The sequence below is a fragment of the Prinia subflava genome, chromosome 7, assembly GCF_021018805.1.
Source record: "Prinia subflava isolate CZ2003 ecotype Zambia chromosome 7, Cam_Psub_1.2, whole genome shotgun sequence".
In the NCBI taxonomy this organism is placed as follows: domain Eukaryota; kingdom Metazoa; phylum Chordata; class Aves; order Passeriformes; family Cisticolidae; genus Prinia; species Prinia subflava.
The window spans coordinates 8,758,334-8,784,226 of record NC_086253.1 but is presented as its reverse complement, the minus strand read 5'-3'; the positions used below and the strand labels follow the sequence as shown (position 1 = coordinate 8,784,226).

The 25,893-nt window shown below is 40.9% G+C and overlaps 1 protein-coding gene across 17 annotated transcripts in view; it reads right to left on the bottom strand.

Annotated features, from left to right (window-relative positions):
- ADD1 (adducin 1) overlaps positions 1–20,566 on the bottom strand; it is a 62,050-nt gene extending 41,484 nt beyond the window's left edge. For 5 of the 17 annotated variants that reach the window (XM_063401520.1, XM_063401517.1, XM_063401515.1 and 2 more), the window contains exon 1: positions 20,399–20,563. The gene's annotated coding sequence lies outside the window, so the exon portion shown is untranslated. Of the gene's footprint in view, positions 1–8,714; positions 8,774–20,165; positions 20,187–20,377 lie in introns of those variants that run through there. The other 12 variants (XM_063401511.1, XM_063401524.1, XM_063401525.1 and 9 more) reach the window with 8 other exon arrangements.
- Positions 20,567–25,893: the final 5,327 nt, after the last annotated feature.

Below are 25,893 nucleotides of genomic sequence, written 5' to 3'. Positions count from 1 at the left end.
TTTAACCCAAATACTGCTTATTTTTAGGTTTCTGTGAACCCACATGCACTTCCCAAGCCTCACATCAAACACATCAATAAGCCACTGCCCTGAGATTTTTGAACACAGGTCAAATCAGATCACCAGCTTTCCAAGGGCAGGGCCCCAGCTTTATCCATGAAGTAAAGCTTGATCAGCATGTCTGACCCAAAAATGAACACTGGCTTTAAACTGAAGTTATAAAAGCTGCTAGACTTCTAATTCCAAGAGTGGATTTGCAAAAAGACAAATATACATGTAAGTTTCTTAAAGAAAGTCACCAACGTACTGATGCAAAATTAGGTGTTTAATTTGCCAATGTAATTAACCAGGCAAGAAAATGTCCATAATTTCCATATACAAGCATTTGAAATCAGATTTTCCTAAGAAACAACACCCTCAAAGCCATGAAAGTCCCCAAATTCCGTAAGAGTACTCCACACAGCCCCCAGAGAAAAGCCACCTGCACTTACCAGAGAACAACCCTGTGCTGCTTCACAGAACAGCAGCTCCAGAGAGACGTGCACTGGTTGCACGGGTGGCTTTAGGCAGCAGTGAGAACCAGGTCAGGACCTGTGACTGAGGACAAGGTTTTACCTTGTCCACTCCAGACCTGGGGGTGCTTCTGCCACAGCAGTTCAGGAGCAAGAGGACACAGCACAGCTCTCCCCACACCAATGGGAGGCTGCAGCGCTGCGTGGGAGCTGGGGAGTTCAGAGGCAGCTCTAGCAGAGGGCAGAAGACTCCAGAGCTCCTTTGAATGCTGCACACTATATCAGTTTCAAGCTGTCTAAAACTGCTGCTGTAGGTGCAGAGGGAAGTTAAAGAAAAGCTTTCTCCTGCCCTCAAGATTTTCTTTTGACCTCAAGACTCAGCAAAATAAGCAAAATGAACAAGTCCTCCACTATGCAATATGACCACAGTAGCCTTGCTTCACTTTACCCATAAGGTTTTACAATTTTTCTGATGGTATTACCTATCCAGCACTCCCCTTCTTTTAAATAAAAGGGACTGGACACTCTAAAATATGATGTGAAAATATAATTTTATTTAAATGTTTGTTGGGTTTTTCAAGAACATCATACTAGATAAGTGTCTAGGGAAAAAAACAGATCCCACACATATTCCCAATGCTATCATAAATACAAAAAACCTGAAAAACTTATGTTTAAAATGTAAAATAACTATAATGCTCACCATTGTCAAACCTTTCAAAAAGCATTGTGACTAACAAAAGCTCCTACAAATGACAGAAGAACTTAAAACTCATTTTTCAACAGGAACAGACACTTCCCTGATACTTTAAAAACCAACAAATTTCAGTAACTTGAAGTATTCCCGTCTAAAATATCAGTATCATGATGCATAAAGGATCAACTGAACACAGCAGTGCATAGGCAAAGCGGCCCCATTTTGGCCAGCATCCAGTTATTTTCATGGAGACTGAATAGCAAGGGATGAGATTTCTGAAGCGTGTTGGCAATGAACAGAACAATGTCATTTAACCCTCTGAACTACTTTGCAACAGTAACTTCTTCCAGATCAGCTGGAAGACATTTGGTATTTTGATTTATTTACAGGGGAGAGAAAAGTAGTTAGACTCTTTTTCCCTCAGTTACATACAAATAGTAAAAACATCGCCTTAGACTTGTTAAAGCTACGATTTCACTTTGTGCAAGCTTGAGAGCTATTTTATGGGTTTGGTTGGGTATTTTAAATGTTAATTTAGGTTTAACACTGAAAAAAAATCTGAATCTGGAATGAACAATCTGTTGACTTACTTATTTGGGTACTACCCTCTGGAACAGAAGATGTCCTGGGATCAACTCTTAAACTGATCAGATACAAAAACCTCAAACCAGATCATTTTAGCCTTAAATACAATTGCACCGACAATATTAGGGCAAATTCAAAAGTGCTGTATTCCAAGAGTTCAAGCCAGCCATAAAATTTATGACAGACTGTTAAGGGGAACCCACACTTGCTGTTAGTAGACAAACCCCACAGACAGTAACAGTGATGGTTTCTTGCCCAGAGCCCCTCTGAACTGCCTGTGGACACACAGGAACAAAGACACCACGACTTAGCTTGCTTATCTCACCTCTAATACAGAAAAGACCACAACCACATGAAAAAAAATTCAATTTATTACTACTGGTAAGAAGCTGAAGCTGGAATGTTAAAAGAAGGTGAGTAGGAAAAGATTCTGTATGGGGGTTTTATCCACAAGACATCTGAATTGGAGTCTAGACCTACTGGAGTTCAATAAAGAGTGAAGCTCCTGGGATTTTTTTAATCAAGAAACTCTACTAACAAACTGAAATGCTAAAACTCAAGCACACGAATTGCCAGATTTTGCTTTTCAGTTTACTCTGATGGTGTGTTTTATGGAAGAGTTCTGAAAAAAGGACTGCAAAATTTAAATATTCTAGTACAATTTCTTCATTCACCAGAAATAATTAAACCTTAATAACAGCTCTTACACTTCCTGATTTAGAGACAAGATATTCCTATTCAAGCAAGGGCAAACTAAATGTGCATAAGCAAACCAGTTTTGCTTTCCAGGCTGACAAAGTATTAGTGTATTCCTTACATATTACAATAAGGAAGAGTGTCACCAAAGTTAGCTTGTATGAAATGATAGTTGATTTTGTGATGGTAAGGCATCACAATCATTAACTCTGCCTGTGTTTTTCTCTGCTCCTACTCTGAGATACACAGTTTTGGAACAAATTAAAATAACTTGTCTATCCATCAACAGTGATAATTAGTTTTCAGAGATTTTTGACTCACACCCCTTTTTTTTTTTTTTTAAGATCTTATACTTCATGATGTCATTTTTACTTGAATCAGAGGTAAACTAAACCTGTCCTTTTTTATACAATATCCCACTTTGTTGATAGATTTGTGAGGCGAGGACACCATTAATCTTAAGTATACTCTGGCAGCACTTGTTGCTACTCAAAATTATGTAATAACTCCTCATGATCAAATTTAAGGATCCTATGAAATTCTTTGTGTTTTTCAGAAAATGTTATTACAGTTATAAAGAATTAGCGTAGCTGCTCCAAAAGACCAGGAAAACACACAAAGGAAAGTAACAGAATGTGCCACCACTTGGAAACTGCCAAAAGGAGAAATTTGAGTTCCTTGATGAATTCATGACTGATATACCTACAGCTTTAGCAATCCTACAGCTCATGGCTCCCAAGCAAAATCCCTGCAGTATTATGAGACTGGGCAGTTGAGCTTTTTGAGATGGAACTAACCTGAATATTCATTACTAGATGCATGAACTCTGCCTTTTTTTTTTTCTGGCAGAATATGGAAGTGACACAGAAATTGCCACATGATTAGAGAGCATGCAGGCATGACGCTGGAACCAGCAGGTTTGGTACATACACAGCACAAATGTTGTGGATGGGTGTGTTACCAGTTCAAGCAAGGAGACTGAATCACAGAACATAAATAAGGTAGAGGCTTAATATGGAGACTAGAGATTTTGAATAAGGCAGACGAAGGCAGCAGAGATGTTGAATTTTTCATTACTTTCTCCTTCATGTTCAACTTGGTTTTTTCTAAGTGGCACCACCCAGTTCTTTTATAGCACTTCTCAGTTTTGATGGGGGAGGGAGACAAAGATAGAAAATGACAAACTATGACACAATTTATTCTCTTAACTTAGTAGAATTGGACAGAGTTTAAAAAAGTCTGTATGCAGGAGGAAACAAATATCTTTGGAGAATGCAAACCCAGGTACTAAATCTTGATATAAACCTTCCACATGAGATTTTATACTGCACTTGCACATAAGAACAGTTTTGAAATGTGAACCTCACATATGTATTGTATTTTTCCAAATAGACAGCTAAAATCCAGGCTTATTCAAGTTCAAAAAAACATTATTTTGCATAATGCTTAATTGGATATTTGTAAATCCTTCAAGTAGCTGAAAAAAATTTAGGAAGACAGTGGTTATACAGTCTTTTATCCACCTTACACTAAACATTTCTGAAGAGTGTTTAAAATACATGCCCTATACAAAGGATATTAACACTATGTCACACAAGTCTCAGAAGTGACAGTAAGACAAAGTTCATGTCATTGCACAGCTCCCAAAGCCAAGAGCATTCTCTTTTCCATCACTCAGAATGTTCCTGATGACTTTAACCTACAAATTAAAACATATAAACTATGAATTAAAGTGTTACTAGAACTCATTTACCTCCATTAGATTGTTCTTCTTTCCATATTAGGAAATAGTATGTCAAGAAACCCCTACGAACTCTATTTTAGGAGCAGTTTATCTATGTTTTCCTTATTCACAGGCAAGTGTGAATGTGCTCCCCACCCCAAAATTATGCAGTTTCCTACTTCTGGGTAAACCTCAAGGGTCATGTACACCCACGTGGTAACAGATGAAACACCATGAGAAAACCATCTTCCTGACTGTGCCGTCTCCCTTGTCAGGCAAGTATTACCCAACTGAATATGGCTGCATAAATTAACTTCATGCAAACCCAGAATTTCTCTTCCAGCTCAGATTCTCATTGTTTCCACCTGACAGCGACAGAAAAATCTTATTTACTCTTCTCTGCTGGGTTTCAGAACAGAGCAAAGCAGCATGCACAAAGCACAGGAGGACAGGCACCAATCATGGCACAGAGATTCTGCTTGCATTGCAGGAGGACAATGACCAGAACGGCTGTGGAGCCTCACCACAACCCAGGCCAAGTGACACAACAACTCACGCTCGGCTGGTACAAAGCTGCCCCATCAGAAAGGCTGCCCTCCCCAAAGAGGGCAGGCTGGACACATTTTCATTTTGGGTGTGTTCTCAGCCATGGCTCCAAAACCCCAGGAGATGCACATCTGCTCTCCTTCCTCTCTTCCACTCACATGGCTTTGAGAGCACCAGTCCCAAGCACACAAGACCTCTGCTAAGGTTCCTCAGCCTGGTTTTTCCTTCATGCCCTCATGCTCTGCTGCATGGCAAAAGCAACATTGATACACTCTACTTCATCCCCAAAAATTACCTAAGGACAGACACGCTCCCCAAAGTATCTAAAGGTCACAACAGTTTTGCACGGCTTTAATATTTTACAAAACTAATTTAAAATCATTACCAAAACGAAAAGAACAAAAGTTATGCTTCTGGGCATTGTGGACTTACTGAATTCAAGTCCTCATGTAAAACACGAAAGGCTTCTGTTTGACACGTAATCCTGCTTCCACATTATGGATGGATAATGTTAATTTTAAAGATTATCTTTAGGCAAGGATTATTTTCGTTAATAAACGTTTGAAGATTAATAAGAAAAGCCCCAGTGTTTCTACATATCTGCCTTCTTATTGGTTGTCTAAAAAACTTCACTGGCTATAATATCACCTTTATTGTTTTTTATTCAGATCCCTATCCAAGCAACAACTCTTCTATCCACAGACAAGATGGACCCTCATCCTTCAACCTTACCACCACCAATACTTAGGAAACTTCCAAAAATGCAGTACCTGTACTCCTGTTTATGTTTGACCAAGACCTTTCCCCACTGTGTTCTAAAAATCACACCCAGCCAGCATGGGGCTTATAATTTCAGAAACAGAAATTTAAGTTAAAATAATGAACATCAAGGATACGTAGATGTGTCAAATCAGTCGAGAGTCAGACAAGGATCCTGAATAATTCACACAGCACTAAGTACTTTCCTGACTCAAGCTGTAAAATGAACTCTTTCTAGAAACCCAACTGCCACTGTTTTATTGCCAAAATACATATGTGCAGTTCTTTCAAGTTCAGTGACAGGCTACTGGCACCAAAAATTGCAAAGCACCATGACATGTATGCAGCATTCAAAGCCAGAATCCTAAACTCCGCTTTTACAGCGATTTCCCCAGCAGTGTGCAGCTGGATACAGGCCAGCACTTCTGCCCATGTGAAGTGCAACTGATCTCAACAAAACCTTAAAAAGTGGTAAGCAGCTCTCCAAGGAGATGAGCCAAACAACTGTGTCAAACGGAAACAATAATCACTTGCATTAAAGCTGAACTGTGGTATTTGTTTTTACAACAGTAGCACTGTATATGTAGAAAGATCTGCTCCCTGAGCCTTTCTTTCCATATAATCTATCATGCTTTCTCCAGAGCACAGTATTATTTTCACTCTTTCTTGTGGAAGCCATCTGCACACTGGGCTGGCCACAAGGCTGAGCCTACACATCTGTCAGTGTGGCCATGCCGGGAGCTGCAGGACAGAGCAGGGAGGGAACCTGTAAACAAGCCCTGCCAATCCAAACCTGCCATCACATCTGTTCAGCAGAACTTCCTGCCCTCAAGGGATTTCCATGGGATCTAACACATCCACAGCCTGAAATGCATGTTAGGCCCCAAGCAATTCCCACTTTGTCAGAGTTGTTCAGTAACAAAGCATCTAACAAAGCTTATGAAATACCACAGAAATCTTACCAAAATGTATTCTATAGGGCCCCATGATTAATGACATTTACTATCCCATATTTAACAGTTACCTTTCTACGATTATCCAGAAACCAGTATATTCTATGAAGTGTGTCCCACAAGTCCTCACACAAATGTATGCAATTTACATTGGCCATTCAACTTCACCTACTTTGAAACAAGATATTAGAAGATTCAGATCTTAAAGCTTTTCTCTTTTTTTAAAACCTAAAGCTTTTCTCTTTTTTTAAAACCAAAACAAGCCCAGCAATTCTAACACTCAAATATTAAGCCTGATGTTTATTTAGCCAACTGCCCTGATTTCATTAGGAAGAGATTCTGTAGTGTTCTTTTTTGTATACAAAGACTTTCTGTAGCTGTCAGAGTGAAAATCATTTGGGGTTTTTTAAGCAAATGTCAAAACTTTGTCTAAAGGGGCAAAAACTGTCAAACTCATACTAATGGTTTAACTCTCCAAAAATCCTGATTACCTGTGGCCTGTGTGCAGTTTTAAGTACAGAATAACACACATGCTTGCAGCAATGTATCAATTTATGCCTTACACCATGACAAAAGTTACATATGTTCCAACATTCCAAGTATAACTGATATAAAATGTATAATCTTATTTTGCACCATGCTAAGCTCTTGACTGTAACAACACTGCATAGCAGAAAGTCCCATGGGCTAAGACAGAATGCGACTTTTAAAAAGTGTGTAAACATAACGTGTAAAAAAATCTTACAGAAATCCCCCTGTGTAAGGCAATCCAGATTTTTAAACCTGTTTTTGACCTTACTGGATCAACATATTTTTCTATTTATTTCAGTTTTTCTCATCTGTTTTCTCCAAACTAAACCAACTTTCATTTTCTCTCCTTCATCATACTTGCTCAATATTTTATTTCCTACTAGTACCACACACTACTGAACTTCATAAATCTATCAGCTTACAACAGATAATACTTCACTTTCCCCCTTTTAATCTCCTGAACCTCTATCAATATTGATACACTTAGATGGTTTTATTAAGATATCCAATGACACACAATAGCAATACATCTCCCCAACTTATTCCTATTTATGAGTCTCCTATCAACCTTACCCCTGAATTTTATCAGTGTCATACTCAAGTTCCCTGCTCTCCTCCAAGTCTACAAGACTTATCTCAAATTAAGTTGTTTCCATTTCCCAGAACTTTCATAACCTAGGAAGAAATTGATGATGACCAAAGCCGAAGTGCCCATTGTGCAGTCACTGCTCTGTGTCTCCCTGCTGTGAATCTGCTCTGTGCAGGTGCTCCAGACCCACCCTCCCACCAGGCACACCTCAGCACCCGTTCACAGGCACTGATCTAAACCAACGAGTCTTGGAAAGGTTATACACACTCTTCTTTGGGGAAGAGAGGGAATGAGATTTATCTGATTTATCCTCCAAAGATCAAACAGCACAGCAACATGCACCTTCACTTTATAAAACAAGTAAGATTTTGTGTGTTTGTGAGGCACAGTGTCAGCATGAAAAAACACCTCTAAGAACATCTACTTTAAAAAAAAGAGACACCAGCTAACAAGACACTAATATTAAAAAAAAAGTTGACATGACTCTCACGGACTAACAGACCAAAATGCCAGTGTTAAACACGCTGCTGAAAATACAAATTATTCCAATATTGACTGCATCCTTTCAGAACTAGCTACAGCATAGGCCACATCTGCAGGGAATGCTATTCTAGACCCCACAATAAATAAAAGATTATTTCAATTTAAGACAACTGAGTAATACTCCAATTTTGACAGATAAAAGAAAAAGAAAAGAAAATCTAAAAATAATTATACAGACAGAAAGCTTTTTCTTCTCTCTGGTGTTTAGTAGTATATTATCAGGTAACAAACATTACCTGGCTCACCAGAAGAAGGAAACTGTTAAGTTTCCAATGTCATGTGCATTAAACGAATTAGAAGAAAAGAATTGTTTGACTTTCCAGTAATTATTTCTATTACTCCAAGGCAATAACATTATTTATTTTAATCTGACACCTTTTCAGTTACCATGACAAATCCAATACAGTCTAATTGAAAAACATACTTCAAGAATAAAAAGATAATCACCTTGTACAGTTTTGCTATTGCACACACATTAATACATTCTTTCAAAATGCCAGTATTCAGAAACAAATTCTCCTCATTGGGAGAGCCTTGGGGTGACATCTGCTAAGTCACCTATGCTCTGGAGAATACTTACTAACAGTTTCAGATTCCAGGTTTTTTCTTTTAATACATGGGATTCTCTCTAGTCCACACCTGTTCCACAATAAACAATAAGACAGAATGTCTAAATAAAACAGGTTAAATGCAATTTAGTCAATATTCACATAACAATGAACTTACTCAAGCTTTAAAGTATTAACTATTATTTAACTATTATTTAACTATCAATCACTGTTCTCCCAAAATTGTATTTAGGGATGAAACTTAGCTAACACTAACACTTAAACATGTGCAAAGTACCATTTAAGTCATTGATGTTATACCCACGTAATTATTTACTATTCATACTAATCACTATGTATGAATACAGCAATTTAAATGGATAATATCTGGTTCTTAGTCTTCTACATTAGTTTTGAAAACATTAGAATACTCTAAAATTTATGAATAAAGAAAAGTCATTTTAGCACACAGGGCTAGATGCTGCTTCAGCAATTATTTAGACCAAAAATCAACAGGAAATTCAACTAACAGCTGAAGGGAAGTCAATAAAACACATTAGACACAGTCAGGAAGGAACCTTTCAAACATCATTAAATTTCTAACCTGTCCTATCCAAACCACTTTCCATGCTTGAACTTCCTTCCTAAAATGAAGCTTTCTAGATGAACATTTAGAACAAATAAGTAACAGAGATGGAGAAGAGAAAAATACAAAGCAGTTACTGTATTTCTCCACATATGAAAACACATCCAGTAATACAAGCTACTGATACAGATGAAACAATTGCACAAATGAGTGTTTACAAGTTCCCTCCTGGGTCTGAAATACCTCAGCAGGAATTAAATCATGATTTAATATGTCTTAACAACTGAATAAATTAGCAAAATATTGCAACCACAGGCAACATTAATTTCTCAATTTGCCAATTAGTGTCTTTCTGTCAGGGAGAACACAGTAGGACCCTTTTCTTTGTCAAGTCTCCTCTAAAGCCATCAGTTTCTAAAAGGCAGATATGCAGGACTGTCTCTCAGTGCAATCAAAAGCACAGTGCTTCCTCAAAAAATAACATTCCAAATTTATTAGATGGACAGTGTCTTAGGACAATGCACAGGAACAACAAGGCAACACACAGCAATGTGGTATAGAGTGTTTTCACCACATCAACGCTTCAGCTTGCACCAATGGGAGCTATTTTTAAGCAGCTCAAAGGAGAATTCTCAGAGAAATATGAAGACAATGACATAGCTGTGCACGTGCTGTGGGCAGCTTTCTTCAAACACACAGGACAGAAGGAGAAGAAAACAATACAGGATTCATTATGAAATCTGTTGAATTGTGCTGTGTTGATTTGGGGTTTGTTAAGGCAAAACTCAACATATAGCCACTAGAAAAAACAGAATGTAGCATATTCTATAAAACAATATCTAAAACATCCTACTTGTCTAACATTCTTTATCCCCGGATCTGAGCATTTCTGTACCTCAGAGTGCAGCTGGAGCACTTGTCCAAGAAGAGACCAGCCATGTGCCCACTGGGCACTCTCTGGTCAAGTCACTGCACCACCTTTAGCTCAGGACAGAACCATGGGAACAAACGGATATCCCGGGTCAAGCAGGTCAAATGCCAAGGTAGGGTGGAAAACCACATTGCATCCCCTCCCCCTCCCCTTATATAAGCGAATCAGCTCCATCTAAAGACAGCCTTATTCCACTGCTCCTAAGGGAAGGCTGTTGCTGACTCCTATGCCTCCGTTGCTTAGGAACCATCTTTTCTAATTTCCAGATTAGGTTTATTCTTGGATAGTTTATACCCATTTGTTCTTATACCTCAAGCATAAAAAGCTCTTTTTACCCACCTGTGTGGTTTCACTCATTTTTATGAAGAGCAACCTCTTCCATGCTTTGTTTCCCCAGATCAAACAAGACACTGTGAGTTCCAGGAATCAGACCCTGGACTTCTTTTAGTCCAAATGTCCTTTTTACTTCATGGTGAATTATAGGAATTACATGTAGTTTTTCAGGTAAGTTTTCACCAGAACCAGAAAAAGTCAATACCCTCTTATTTCTTTAAAGAAAAATATTAGCAGGGCAAAAACAGCATACTTGTTATCCTAATGCTGTACTTCATTGCTAACTCTGATAGGTTTGGCATCCTGAAGTGTTACAATTCTTTTAATGCTCCTTAATATGACTCCTCTTCCTACTGGTCATGTCTTCAAGTCTCACCTTTGTTCTGTGCAAAACATTATTTTGTACTGGTGATGCTCAGCATCTGAGAAGACCATGAGATTGGCATGAGAAGTAGGAATGGTTAAATGATTTTAATAAAAATACTAAATACCAAAACTGGTCCTGACAAACGCCACTACTTACATAGTTCCAAAATATCATCCACTGGTCATCAAGTTGTATCCATACTTGACACATCCTGTCACAATTCAACATTAATTGTCACAAAACATCCCTCTAGTTTCTACATGGAATCATATTGCACATTATACGACTTCTAAGTTACATGAGGTGAGCTCTAATCATGTATCCTCTGCAAGAAGTCAGGGATCTTACAAAATAGAGGTGTTAGATTTCTCTGACAAATCTTCCTCTGTTAGGAGCTGTAACACTTCACCCCCTTTTCATCTTACCTCCACAAAGAACAGCTTTCCATTCTGATTTTAAACAATCTCTGTATATTAAGGTCACACTAATGATGCAATTACTATCCCAAATCACCTTTTCCTCTTAATGTTGTGAGTATTTTCACTGTCCTCCAGCCATCCAATACCCTTCTGTCTTGCCATTTAATAACAATTCTTGCAATTGAACCTCTAATTACACAAATCACATACTTCTAAGTTGTAGAGTAAATGTTACATAGTTCCAGTAACCTGCACCCTGCAAGCTGGGCTTCATCTTCAAGGAAATCATCTTTATAACTTCACTTCAGCATGACCTATGTACATGTGTTCAAAATGTCTTCACTGAAAATTAAAGGCAAAGTTTCCACGTAATCTGTCTCAAGTATCTAAATTATTTTTAGTCTTATTTCATTACCCCATGCTTCCTGACAAGACACATGAAGAGTCTAAATCAGGTTTTCTGCTTACTCCTCTGCTCCTTTTCAATTTGCTATCAACTCTGCTAGATCTTGGATCTCCACTTTTTTCTACATGTAAAAAAAAAATCGAAATTTATTAAGAGCACAACTATTTTATGCAGTTGCCAGAATTACCTGCATTTATTGCTGCATCAGAAGTTCAGCCATGCCAGAAGTAGCTGAAAGCACCTCATCAAACAAGCCCTGAACACTGCTGTAAACTGGAACTGCAATAACATTTAGATGCTAAACTACTTATGGATTTTGCAATTTGAATGTTCACTTCTGCAGTTACAATTATACACAGCTTTTCATGACACTGACATATTTGGGTCTTCTTGCTTTAGCTGAGCTTTTTTTTTTCTTGTTTTTCCCCTAAACAATGATTGTCTAAAACATGAATAAAAAATTAATGCCACAATGTCTTGAGAGCTAGGAGAAGGAAAGGCAAGTTAAAGTGGCTCAATTTCAGCTTCACCTCAAATGAGACAGCCAAATTTAAAAAAAGCAACAAGAAAGCCTGTCTTATCAATACTTTGGCTTGAGAACAGACTGCACAGCTATTACAAAACTTACTTGGGGGAAAAAAGGGGTCCACAGAAACAAGGTTCCAAATTAGGATTACCATAGTAACAGAGAAGAGGGAGGGGAAAATTACTATATTACTCTCTCAGATCATCAAATTCTTGAAAGAATAAATTTTGATTTGAGTTTCAGTTAAACTAACCGAATTCACCCTATTCATTAACGATAAACACATCTAATTAAGGACTAAATTAAACAAGCAAAAATTGTAGTACGAGAAACAAAGTAGCAAATACAGTATTGCAGACTCAATTACCTCACCTTTTCCTTCTACCATAAAATATGTATTTGGTATCCCAACAGGTGTTCATCCCTGAAACCAACAACAGAATTACTTAGGAAGGTGACTAGTTGTGATGAAAGGTCTGTAAAGAAAAAGCCATTTGAAACCTGCCTCATTCTTGTTAAGTGATCCAAGTAGCTACACTATGGAGAACAGGCAAAAATATGCCCACATTTGACTTGACTTTAGTTGAATTTCTGAAAATGTAGTTGGCACAGAACTAACATATTCCAACAACACATGTGGGGACAGTAATAACTCCAAAAATCAGGGAATTTAGAAATAAGATTAAGCTCCTCCAAAAGGTGATATTCTGAAAAACAAACCCAGGATAACCTAAGTAACCAATTACATGCTTTTAATTGTGCAATCTTTAACATTCTTAGTATTTTAGAGTAGTTTTAATAAATGCTTAAATACAAAATGGACACACACAGTTATTTTAATGACTGATTTAAAAAGCAAGAACAATAAAGTCTCTGTGTTTTTGGGAGAGTGGCTATCTCAATGCTTTAATCCATTCACATCAGGTAGGATCCCAAACCCACTGAACCTGCAGCTGAAATGGCAAATGCAGCTACAAAGGTTTAATTTTGACATTGTGAGCTTTGCTTGACGTGTGGAGAGTTGTCTCCCCACTTTAGTGGTAAATATTGACCCATAAAGACTCTAAGCCTCTGGCACCTCTTCCACCAGCCAGAACGCTCAATTAATAAGGCTGCCTTCATAATTTGCAAGACTGCCTAAGTCCCTCTTTCCTGGCTGACATTCAGATTTTAAGCATGTTTCCCAGCCTTCTGTTCACCACTTCTGGCTCTCGTTGACTCGCTGCCAAAATGCTCTTTATTTTCTGGTGGCTGGGCAGGCCAGAGGACAGTTTGAGAGACTACCTTCTTCCAAGTCGTGCAGCAAACTGTTCACTGTGTTCCCTGCTCTTGGCTCCTCCCCAGGATTCTGCAGGGAGGGAAAACAGGAGGATACAGGAAGCACTGTCATTCCACTAGTGTGAAGCAAGGGCATAGGCACCTCCAGTGGCCTTTCCTTGTCCTTAAACCAACATTTCCATTAACAGACTGGACCTGAGTCAAAGAGAGTGTGCCAGGCCAACAACAAAGACTAGGGCGGATCCAGATGTGAACATCCCACCTGGCAAATCGGTTACCCTGTGCTGCAATCAGCAATTCTCCTTCAGGAGGGAGGCAAGAAACTCAGTATAAGATGGTCCATGTAACTCAAGATGAGTGCAAGTTCTAAAGCAGATTAAAGCAATGTGGAAAACCACACAGACAGACAGACAGTGAGGTACAAGCAGCAACAGAATCAAAGAGCAACAGGATGGTGCTCTCTGAGTCCAAGGCATAGAACCCCACCCACCAACATTCCTTGATACCTAAGAGATGAAGCAGCTTTCCTCTGGATTAAGGACTGATATCTTATGTCCCTCTCCATCATGTATGATTCACTTGCTTTGAGAAAGCTCTAAAGAATTTACTAACTTTTTACCAGAATTCCTATATAACTAAACAGGGGGAAAGCCATATATTTATATGTACAGCTGAGATCTAAGTAAATGTCTAAGATCATTATTTATTTTTTCTGCCTATTAATAAATTCAAAACCATTGTAATACTGTACCATAAACATTCTACATATCCAAATAAGTTTTAACTGTATACTTCTGGCCACCAACACTTCATGGAAAATATCTACAAAAACAAACACCATTTTATCCTTAATTCACCCATAAAAGACATAAATTTATTTCAAAATATTTCTAAATTACAGAAAGTTATAACTGAAATCACCAGAATATCTTTGAAGACTCACCACCTAACAAATTTTACTCTAAGCTCAAAAGGCTGAGGAAAAAACGCAACAAAACAAACCCAAGAAACCCCACACTTTGCTACGTACTAGTAGATTTAAAAATAATATCCACAGCAAGGAAAGAAAATTTACTTTGGAATCAAAATAGAATCTTGTGCTTTACACTGAATATGTTATTCAAATCATATGGAAATTTGAAGTGACATTTAAAAATAAAGTGACACATTAGCTGTGTAGAATTTTACCTGAAAATCAGGGAAATCATGGAATTTCAGTTACTTTCCAGTAACTAAAAACAACTAGAAAAATTTGACCAAACTAATGAAACATTTGCTACCGACTGAAGTCTCATCTGCTTCTCTATTTATCCTTTGTAAGTTCTCCTGTTCCCCCCTATATCTTGCGTGAGTCCCCTGCTCCCTCCTCCCCTGTCTGAGCACTGGTTCACCAAGGCTGGTGACATGCAAGTGACAAAAACCTCTCAGATCAGCTGAGGGCTGCCCCCTGCCCAGCTGGCAGGTGTGTGACACCCACACAGCCACTCCCTCCTGCCTCCCAGGGCTCATCAGGAGCCGCGGGCACAACTTTGGCCATCACATCTCACCGCTGGCAGAAACCTTTTGTGTTGGAAGTCACCATTTTCCTGTTAAATTCAGCTGGATGTAGGAACAGTTACAGAAATTGAAGAGGAAAATAAAGTAAGTCCCTTTAACTCTGGAATACTTTAAGTTGTGCTGATTCAAGGTCACCATGCCAAGCTCTGCTGGACAAGATCTTCTGGAGAAAAAAAAAAAAAAGCCGAGTATAGAGCACCTCTCAGTTAATGCACAGCAGCAGCAGCAATGTGCTCTTCCAATGAATTTTAGGTGGAATGGATGCTTCACAAGTGTTCGTACTTGACAGATTTTCATCAATATTTTGCAATGACGATACCTAAAGAAATTGCTTCATCTGTTAAAACATAAAACTCAGGGTATAATTTATCCTTCATCTTCACAGTCACAACGCACCAACAGTGACTTTATGCTCAGTCACTTATAAAATACACACAAAACAGCACCAAAAGAAAAAAAAAACCCTGAACAACAACACCACAAAATAGCCAACAGAAAAAACAGAGAAGACCGATTTCATGGGTCAAGCTTTTCCTCAACACTTTCTGGCTTATACTGGCATAAGCCCTAATAGAACTGAAATAGTGTATCAGACCTCTCAAGATTCAAGATTTAAAACAAGATAGAAATAAAAAGCATTAAAAGCAATACAACATTTGAAACTTGTACAAACAAATCAAAAACAACACCCAAACTCCCTAAGTTTCTATGGTTCCAAGTCAAATTAGTTTTTAATCCAAAGTTGCTTTTACGTGTTTACTGATTCCAAACAAAAACCTAGATCTTTTTTTTTCTCCCTAGTCTTTGAAGCATAACTGTATCACAACATCCATCTACTCATTTGATTTGAAGGTATCAAAAATACCATAAACTGTTACTGATTAACTGCATTTACTACTGTTTCCATGACCCCTTTACAGCATTTCAGTTAGGTAGGTGTATGAAAAGAAAACAAAAGCTCAAAACTCTGAAATATTTTACTCATTTTTTCAGACTTCCTGAGTCTAGATCTGAAAATCATTCATAAAATAAGGTACAAAAACTAGTAATTTAAAAAAAGACAAAACCCAATACATTAGTCAATCAAAAATGCAAAGCAATGTTTGATTAGTCTGAAGAGCACACATATGCCAAATCCCAGTTTAGAAGAGTAGCTCATAATATCACAGTTTTAAAATTGAATTGAGATTTGCTTTGATCTATGCTAATTTTTAATTAATCTGCAGGTAAAACCATTCAAAGAAGTGATAATGAAAAACTCTTTTGATGTTCCACTTGTTAGCACAACTGATGTGAGTTCGAAAGGCTGATCTTTCACTGGATAATAACTGAATTCAGCAGAGCAGGCAGAGATCATTCCTCAGAATGCAATCTAATAAGCAAGGTCAAGGGGAGGAAGGAAGGGACTGAAGAAGTTGTTACTCCTGTTTGGCTGCACCTTCAAGGACAACGTTTTCGGTTTCTCTCGAAGGTCAGCGCCAGTCCAGCAGCACCAGCACCCGCTGGTCAGGCAGCCCTGCGGGAGCAGTTATTCCAATCCATCTCCGCACTGAACCTTGCCTTGCCCTGAAGTGAGGAACAGGCAGACTCTGGAATTCCCCAGAGTCACAGCAATACCCAAACTTATGCAGGTCCAGGAGCGCTGGTTGGGGTGTTAGACCCGAGTCCTTACAGCAATGACACCGCCTCAGCTTCCACTGATCTGAAAAGCTTCTGCAAAGGGCGTTTCCTCGAGTCTCTTCCCCTACAACATTTGCAGCTTCAACCACTAAACTTTCTGAACTGGCCACACCACAGCAAACAACATTCACTGCTCGGTGAGGGAAGAAACCAATGACTTGCTTCAATTTGACTAAAGATTATCAAGATAATTCTGAATAAACAACAGATGCTTACTGAGATGGTAACAGATGCCATTCTACATTCCTACAGAACCCTGCTATTGTACACATGATGCTTTAAGGTGAGAGAAAAAATAGCCATAGAAAAGGGTAATTTTAAAGTAAAAATTACTACAGATCAAAATCCGTATAACCAGTACTTTTTAAGCATTACTACCTCTAATGAAAAGCTTTCTTCAGGAAAGAAACTGGTTCACATGCTTTACATTTTACACCTTTCTCTAATGACAGGTTTGAACAGCTACTGCTCTCAGCTCTAGCAAAACCAGAGTGTTTTTGAAGAGAAATGTTAAATAAGTAGCAAGCCTAGGTAATATTTTCCCATTCCCCTGAGAAGGCTGGTTAAATTATATGAATGAAAACTGCTTAACTTAGGTAATCTAGGGACTTCTACTATTTTTAAAATATACCTGCTTTTGAATCTGTTACTACAGAAGATGCATAACTTTACAGAAGAGCTTCAGGTAAGTTCCTCAGCAGATGTCAAATGACCTGCACAATGGAGTCAGCAGAGTAAGCCTACATTCACATCTGCTCACAATCATTTTTCAGATATAAAGCACATACCACCCCAAACCATCCTAAGACATACCTAGTTGCAGTCTGAATTACTGATAGTGCTATTTCACAGATCACTTTTTGTGGTGCAGCATGGTCCAAGAGTAAATTTTAATTTAGGAGCCACCAAAGTCAGAAAATCAGCATGGTTTTCTCTTCAGGTATCCTGAAGATGTCTCAGGTATCGCCATTGTATGGCAAAAGCAACATTGATACACTCTACTTCAGTGAAGTAGTGGGCAAGTTTTATTAATATGCATTTTTCCCTCAAAGCAGGACCGGCTCATTTGCACAGCAGCAGTTTGGGGTTTACAAATTACTCACTATTCACCACTGCTACGACTCTTTAATAATTCAAAAAGCTATTTCCACCAGTCAGAAAAGCAGTGGGTGCAAGATTTACTGCCCAGGCTCCTCAGAAAGCACTTGTCACATAGCAGTTGTATGCATAGTAGCAATCAACATGCCAAGCAGCCTTCTCCTTGTTTTGAAACTTTCAGTTTTATTATTCTATTAATTAACAAAACTGGCTACTTCAAAATTCATGTTTTTTCCTCCTATACAGAATGTTGGATGAGATTTGCTAAAGGCAGTCCATGCTTTGAAACTACTCTTCAAACCCAACACTTTGGGCAGAAGTAGTTTTAGCCCCACTTCTGTCAAAGTCTCTCGGCGCTCAAAGGGGTTTCTCCTGTGTCTAATCTCACCAGATGATCCAATTCCATACACAGAATCTCACACTGGTTTGGGTTGGAGGGGCCTTTGAGATCATCTGGTTCCAACCCCCCCTGCCACAGGCACCTTCCCTAGACCAGGCTGCTCAGAGGCCCATCCACACGTGCAAAATAATATCTGATATTTTTGGTGAATCCCAAAGAATGAGAAAAGTTGAGTCATTTTCTGTTGGATACATCTAAAAAACTGTCACAGAAAAATACTGATTCAGTAAATGACCTTCTTCACTCTACAGCATTAGTGAACCATACTCTAATGAACTTGCTGGCACAACAAGCCAGCAAAAGTACTTGCTTCAGATGAAGCGCATTCAGATTTTTCACACTAATAATCATCAACCATAGAAAGAAAACATTCAGTCAACACATCAGTTTTTGGCTAAAAAGCACTTCTCTGCAAGGAACTTCATACAGAAAGCAGAACTCCAGGAAAACAACTACAAGGCACTTAAACATACAAACACAGAAATGCACACGTTATCTTGCTACAGCGAAGGTGTAAAAACTTGCGAATGCCTCATCCTCAAAACCCTCCTCAGAAAATCACCAAGTTTAAATTCTGTGAGGCAAATCACACAGAACGTTACATTCACTCAAGATTATATCAAATTTGTTGGCAACAAATCTGTTTACTGAATATAGAGAAATATCAAAACCACCTGTTTCAGAAGTCCAGTCCACAGCTGCATTTTTCCTTCCTTATTACACAAGTGCTCTTAAAAGAATATTTCCTTACTGAGAAATAAGAGTCGTCACACCATTATATTTAATTAACAGAAACGGAGGCCTATCTTAGAAATAGTTTGTATGCTTTCAAAATAAATTCTTTTGCTCTATTTAAAAAAAAAAAACAAAACAAAAAAAACCCCAAAAAACACTGAATTTGTGACAGTTAAGGACTGTCAAGAATTCCACTGGCACATATGGTCACGTTACAAGAACCAGAGCTGTAAACAGCCTGTCTGCAGGGAGATACCTGTAGCTTTCAGCAGAGCACAGAGGAATTATCCAGCAGCAGTTGCAGTTTGAGAATTCATAAGCTCAGGGTAGACATGTTTTGTAAAGCTCTGTATAAAAATGTAAGTCACAGTGCAAGAAAACAGAATACCTTTGGTATACGATAATGTTGTGATCTACAGTAACTTTTCAAAAAGCAAAGAATAAAACAAAACCAGCAAGGAGCTTACACCACAGAGCTACAGCAATATCTCATGAAAGATGTAAATGCAGTGCTATTCCTAGCCCCCATCTCAACACAGCCATGGATATTTTTCCAGCTTGACTGGATTTTCCCCCTCCCTAATTGCTAGTTTTAACTAAAGCCTACATAGATTAAGAATCAACCCATAAAGCAGCACAGCGAGTGTGCAGCAATTACGTGCAGAAAGGCATGTGACATTCTGTATCAAAAGCAGACCCTAGAAACGCTAAAATGTAGATACCCCTTCCAGCAGAGGAAACAAAACCACTGCCCGTCTGCCGCTGGTGCCCCGCCAATCCCCAGCACCGCACACACACATCCCAAATCCGCTTCCACTCCTACGTCCTCTGCGGACGATGACTCGGACTCTCCAAATCCCGCATTTCGCCCCGCACAGTCCGCAGGTCACCGCTGGGGCTGGAGGAAGGGGCAGGTGAAGCCGAAGGGCGGCGGGGGCAGCCGCAGCGCTTGGGTGCAATGGAGATTCCAGCGCCGAGCGGCCGCTTCCTGCGGCGGCGGCAGCTGGAGCATCCCGGCGGGCACGGGATGGGCACCGCGGCACCTGAGGCAGGGCTGGCAGCGCCCGCACCCGCGGCTCAGCCCCGCCGCCCACCCCGGCCAGCGCCCGCAGCCCCTCGTCCCGCCCCCGCCTCCCCGGTGACCCCGAGCCCGCCGCAGCCCCTCACCGCAGGCACCCTGCGCGCAGATGGTTTTTCCGCACACCCTGCCACGTTCCCCAGGCCGACACAGCCCCCTCCGCTCCCCTCCGCGCTTAACGAGCCGGTTCCAGTGTCTGCGCCCCAGCCTCTCTTGCCGCCCCCTTCTCCCCTCCCCGCAGCGCCCGTCTCCCCCTCACAGCCCGCCCGCCGCTGGCTGCGCCCCTCAGCCTCCTCCGCACCGTCAGCGCCGCGGCGCTCACCCGAGGACAGACGAGAAGGGGCGAGAGCGAAGGGGCCGCCGCGGCCGGTCCCCTGACGAGGCTGTCGCTGTCTCGGTCCCCGCCTCCCGCAGCTCCCGCCGCCCCCTCAGGCACCGAGCGGCCCCCGCCCGACAGGGTGCGGCTTCCCCAGCCCGCAAACCCAACAACGGCGCCGCCCATTGGCGGGAGGGCGCGCGCCCCACGAGTAAGCGGCTCTCCCATTGGCCGAGGGAGCGGGGGGCGAGGGGCGGTGCGGCCGGGCCGCCTCTGCCGCGTCCCGCGGCTCGGGAGCGCCGGGGGTCCCCGGGCGGCCGGGAACAGGCTGGGAAGAGCCTTCGGACGCGGGGAAAGGGCTTCTTGTGGCAGCAGGTCCCAGCGGAAAGGAGCGGCGCGGCGCCTGGGAAGCTTATCTTAGAGCGGGCCGGGAGATAAGCGCAGGCAGACATCGCTGATCGCCGCGGACGCGCTGCGATAAGGGCTCGCTATCGCGCTGCGGTGGCGGTGTCCGATCGCCGTCAGCTCCGAGCAAGGCCAGGGCCATCCAGGAGGGCAGGACTCAGGACTGAGAGCCGCCTTGGCGGGACTAGAGACACCTGTCCAACCGAAGGTGTTTAATCGGTGGAATATCCTGCGGATGTTCAGTGCCAGGCTAGCGAGAAGCCGCGCTCTTGGTTCAGAAGTGTGCAGGTGCATCGTACAGCTTGTACACAGCAGCTTTATAAATCACCTCCTTAGATCTTCTGAATCCTTCGGAGAGCTGTGTGGCTGGCGTAACCCTCGGTTTGTTACAGTCATTGCAAACACCAACTGTAAAGTTCACTTCTTCTGTTACCGCTTTTCTGCCCATTTTTACTGTCGTTTCTGTGTCATTTTAATTCTGTGTGTTGTGTAGAATGCTGCCTGCAACGGGACTAATTAAGGCTTGGGGGTCTGGGAACAAGCTCTCAGAAACATTAAACCCTTCTCCTCTGCTGGCTACAACCCTCATCCCCAGGTTATCCATATGTAGGGATGATTCCATCTAGTAGAACCTGATGGATTTTAGGTTCCATAAGTGCCTCCTGTGGAATATGGGAGGAATCTAGCCTGCTCCAACCACCTCCACCGAGGAAACACACTCCACTTACCTAAAACCAGGCCATAGAGAGACACAAACTTGTCTGTGAATTCAGCCACCGACAGTGGTGGTTCAGGAGTCAGGTGATGACACAGAATGATTACAGCGCATCTGACAAGAAGGCCCTACTGAACACAGATCTGCCTAATCAAAACCATCCCACAACTGGACATGTGTCAGTGTAATTACTAATGATTAATTAGCAAACCGTGTCTGAACATTTTTTTAAGAACTGTTGCTGTAAGCCTGACAAATTAACGTCATTTCACCTGCCTGGTGCTGCACCCTGTAACCTAGGGGATGTGTGTACACACATGGCAGCATAGTCCTGTCCCTGCTCTGCGCCTGCAGGCTCCAGCCACCTGCCCCATGCAGTGTCTTCTCTCAGATTACTCATCAAAATACTCCACCTTGGCATCTCTCTTCCTTTCTTTCCCTTTCTCGCCAAGGCATTTAACTCATAGAGCTCTTTCTCTTGTCTGGAAAAGTAAATGGGAGAATGAATCCATGTAAGAACTAAATCAGAAAAAAAATACTGCTTTGTTTCAAACTTAAAGGGTTTCCTCTCCAGATCAGTGGCTCTAAGACCAGCAGTGGCAGGAAGGATGTGGATGTTGGGGGCAGCAGCAGTGCCCAGGGCTGGGGGAGGGCAGGATCGTTTCTTTCTCTGGCAGTGCTGGCTCAAAGTGTTTGTATAACTGCAGGGTGCAGTGAAAGGAGCAGCTTGAGCAGATCAAAGGATGCCTTTTATCAGCTCCTGTTGGCTCTCGTGCTGCTGTTCTTTTACCTTTCTCTTCTGCTGTCCTACTTTGTGACCTGCCCAAGGGCACAGGTTCCTGCTGTCCCCTTCCAGCTTTCCCCTTACCCCCTTGCATTATCTCTGAGAATCATGAGGCCACTGTTTCACCTGGCTAATCTGAAGAATTGCACGGGGAGGCCAGCTCACTGCTGAATCAACCAACTCCCTGCACAGGCTGAGACTGTGACAGCTGATGTGTGACCGTGTTTGTCTGCCCTGTTCAGGTTTTGTCCTGCCCAGGTTCCTGACCTGCCTCTACCCAGCTGCAGGAAGCTCAGGGGAGGGCTCATAAACACTGACACACACTAAAGCTGTGCACTCTGCTGCAGAAAAGAAAGACAAGACAACCTCAGAAAGCACTTCTGCATTATTTAAAACATGAAGAACTTGTCTTTGTTAACTCTTACCAGCCGGGTTTGCATCATTACAGCTGCAACAAGAGGTACAACATGAACTGCACTGTGTTTTTCAGCCTGCAGTGTTTGATTCCTTCAAGATTTTGGGCTGCTGGTGAGGGTTCTGGGAAAATGACCAAGGCAAGCTTGTTGCCAGCAGGCTTTCACCTACCATGTGCACCCCTGCACATGTACTGGAGAATGGTTACTGGCTTTCAAATAAGAGTTGTTCTCAGCAGGCTCCAGCAGCAGCAGCACTGGACTCAACTCACATTACAGAGTCTCAAATAAAAGAGTCAATTTGAATGTATTCATTTACAAATTATTTTCACGTGGCTTTACTAGATATCAGAAAAATACTACTGTACAGTTATTTTTATGCACCTGACACCTTTACCTGGCATTAACACTTCTTGATGGTCAGGTAGCTTCCAGCTTCCTGAGAGAAACACAGCACTAGGTTGATGTCCCATGTCTGGCATTAGGATATTTATCTTTTCCTTTATTTGGGATGCACTTATTCCACATAAGCAGTTCCAGGTCAGTTTTCTAACCTATAAACTGGGACTGATAGTAAGGTAGCAGTAAGGTAGATGTTTCTCTCTTGACCTGCCAGAACTGTTCTGTCCTGACAGTCTGTTGAGTGGGCAGGACTTGCTTACCTACTGTCATCCTTTGTCTTCATCTCACACAGACCTCCTCCATTTCCCAGAAAAAGTTCTGGAGCCTCCAAATAAACAATGGCAGTATGTGAATTCTCTGTTGCTTTTCCCTTGGGCCTTCAAAAGGAGAGTCTTAGCAGCAAAACTTCCTTGTGCCAGCAAAGTAAAAGCCAGTCCCTGGCCAGTCCTACCAGAGCTGGAGAACTGGGAGGGTGTGTGGGGACAAACACAAGTTACCTGTACAAAATACCCCAAAACATCCCTCTGAGTGCTGTCTCTCTCACTGTCACCCAGGACTCTGCTGGAGGTGAGACAAGGGAGCTTACACACATGCAGCATTACTATTGAAAAGCTTATGAGGAATTTGTCTTTAAAATTATTGAATTTAAATGTATTTTTCAAGATTAGGTAATGGGTTATTTAATTTCAGCTGGGCATAACACCAGTAATAATATCTCACAGTTCATTTGAAGTATTACTAAAGTTGGTCATTGTATGTAAGGTTGTGCCTGAAGCACATGAATTCTTGTCCTTCAGAGGGAGCTCTGTTTTGAATTTTACTCATTTTTGCAAGGAAGAAGAACATTCCCAATGGACTGAAAATAGTACATAGAAACAATTTCAATGTAGGTTCAATAGAAAGAGTACATGGAGTAAAAAAGTGTATTCTGGTCTACTTTCATCTCTCTCCACAACCAAACAAAAACACATCTAAGGTTTGTTTGAGCTGGGAAAAAAAAAAACTGAAAAAGCAGGTGGGCAAAAGGGCAGAGCAGCTGGAACAGGCCAATACTAAATGTCATCCAATTTTAAACAATCCTAATCTGAGAGGCCACTTCGGCTTTAAGTTTGAAAAATATTGACTTTATGCTCAGGGGACATAGGGAAATTTTTATACATGATTGAGATTAAATCTAAATGGAGCTACATGGTTCAAGCTGGTTAACAGCAGTTGCAGTTCAACAGAAGCAAAGGTGCAATGATTGCTCTACACAAAGGAACTCCAGCAACCAACATTCTCTTATAATGTTACAATGTTCTTTGTTTATCCAAAATGCTTCTCCAAGTAAAACCAATTAATTTAACTGTAGCATCTATGACTTCCTATCATCCACCTTCTAGCTGTATGTTCTCTGCTAGATGCTTCTATATAACTCCAGTGTAACTAGAGCAGCTGAAATTGTTTTTAGCTGCTCTGTGATGACATCTTCATCCATAATAGTAGGAGAAGGAAAAATGTCAGTAAAAGAAGTTAGAACTTTTGAACTAACTTTAGAACTACAAGCAGACCTAAGAGGGTAAAACAGAGAAAGGAAAATATATCAGGGCAAGTTCAAACTAATGAGGGGTGAAAAGCATAAGAAAATTATTCTAAGGTAGTTCTTATTATATTTATTATACAGAGGAGAAAGTTACTTAATCTTGAGAGAAACTTTGTAATATTAGAATATCAAATTTTTAATTCCCTAAAGTCACATTTAATTTTTAAACGGCACATTTTCAGCAGTGCTCCCATGGTTAGGGTGCGGCTGTCATTTTCTTGGAAAAATAAATCAGCATGAATGTTAGCACAGTGCAAATTAATGTAAATTAAAGCACAACATAATCAATGAAGCCTAAAACAGCTTGTGAAGCCACAGCAGGAGCACCTTTCCATATTGGCCCTGTAATAAAACCATTTAATAACTTCCCATGGGACAGACTCTCCTGTTTTCTGTGCTGCTCTGGTGGCCCTTTCACATCACTGGCCTTCAGTAGAGGTGCAAAATTCCAGCCATGCAAAATTCTGCCCAAGCCAGAATTTCAGTGCACATCAGCCAGTCCAAGGGCAGCTGTGCTGGGATAGTACCCAGCAGGAGCTTGCATGAAGTGGTTGTTAAAAGGCAGAGAAGGTGGTAACTCAAAGAAGGGTTAAATACTTTCCCCCTTTTTATATATATTCAGGGATCTAATCCTACAAATGGCTTTTATCACTGTCATTTCTGTGCAAACCAACTCCAGGAGAGATATGTGTGAGTAGAATTACATTAAAAATGATTCTTTGGTATCTCCAAGATTACATGCCTCTCAGGACCGTGTCATCAGCCTGAGAGGTTGAATTACCCACTTCCTGAGAACTAGATACTGTAAGGAGGAAAGTACAAGTGAGGGATAGTAATGACCATCCCGTAATTAAGATACAGGAATGGGAGCCCTGAAGGAATAGATTTGGGGGTGGCTGTGCTACAAGGCTTGCTCCATACCTGAAGCCTACTTAACAATTACTTCAGTCCACCCAGTTTTAAAGTGAGCTCAAATACTCTCTCTCTTGAAGTTCTAATAGCATTTGGTACTTGATATTTTGGTACTTCAAGTGTAGTATAAGCTCTCCCACTTAGGGGTCTGTAATTATGGGCATCTCAAGCACTCCCACTATTAGGGAAAAACCCCCTCCTTGACTTTCAGGAGGTATTTCATAAGATGGAAACGATTGCAACATCATGCAATTTGCTTGCTGCTAGGTGAAGTATTTAATGTTCAGA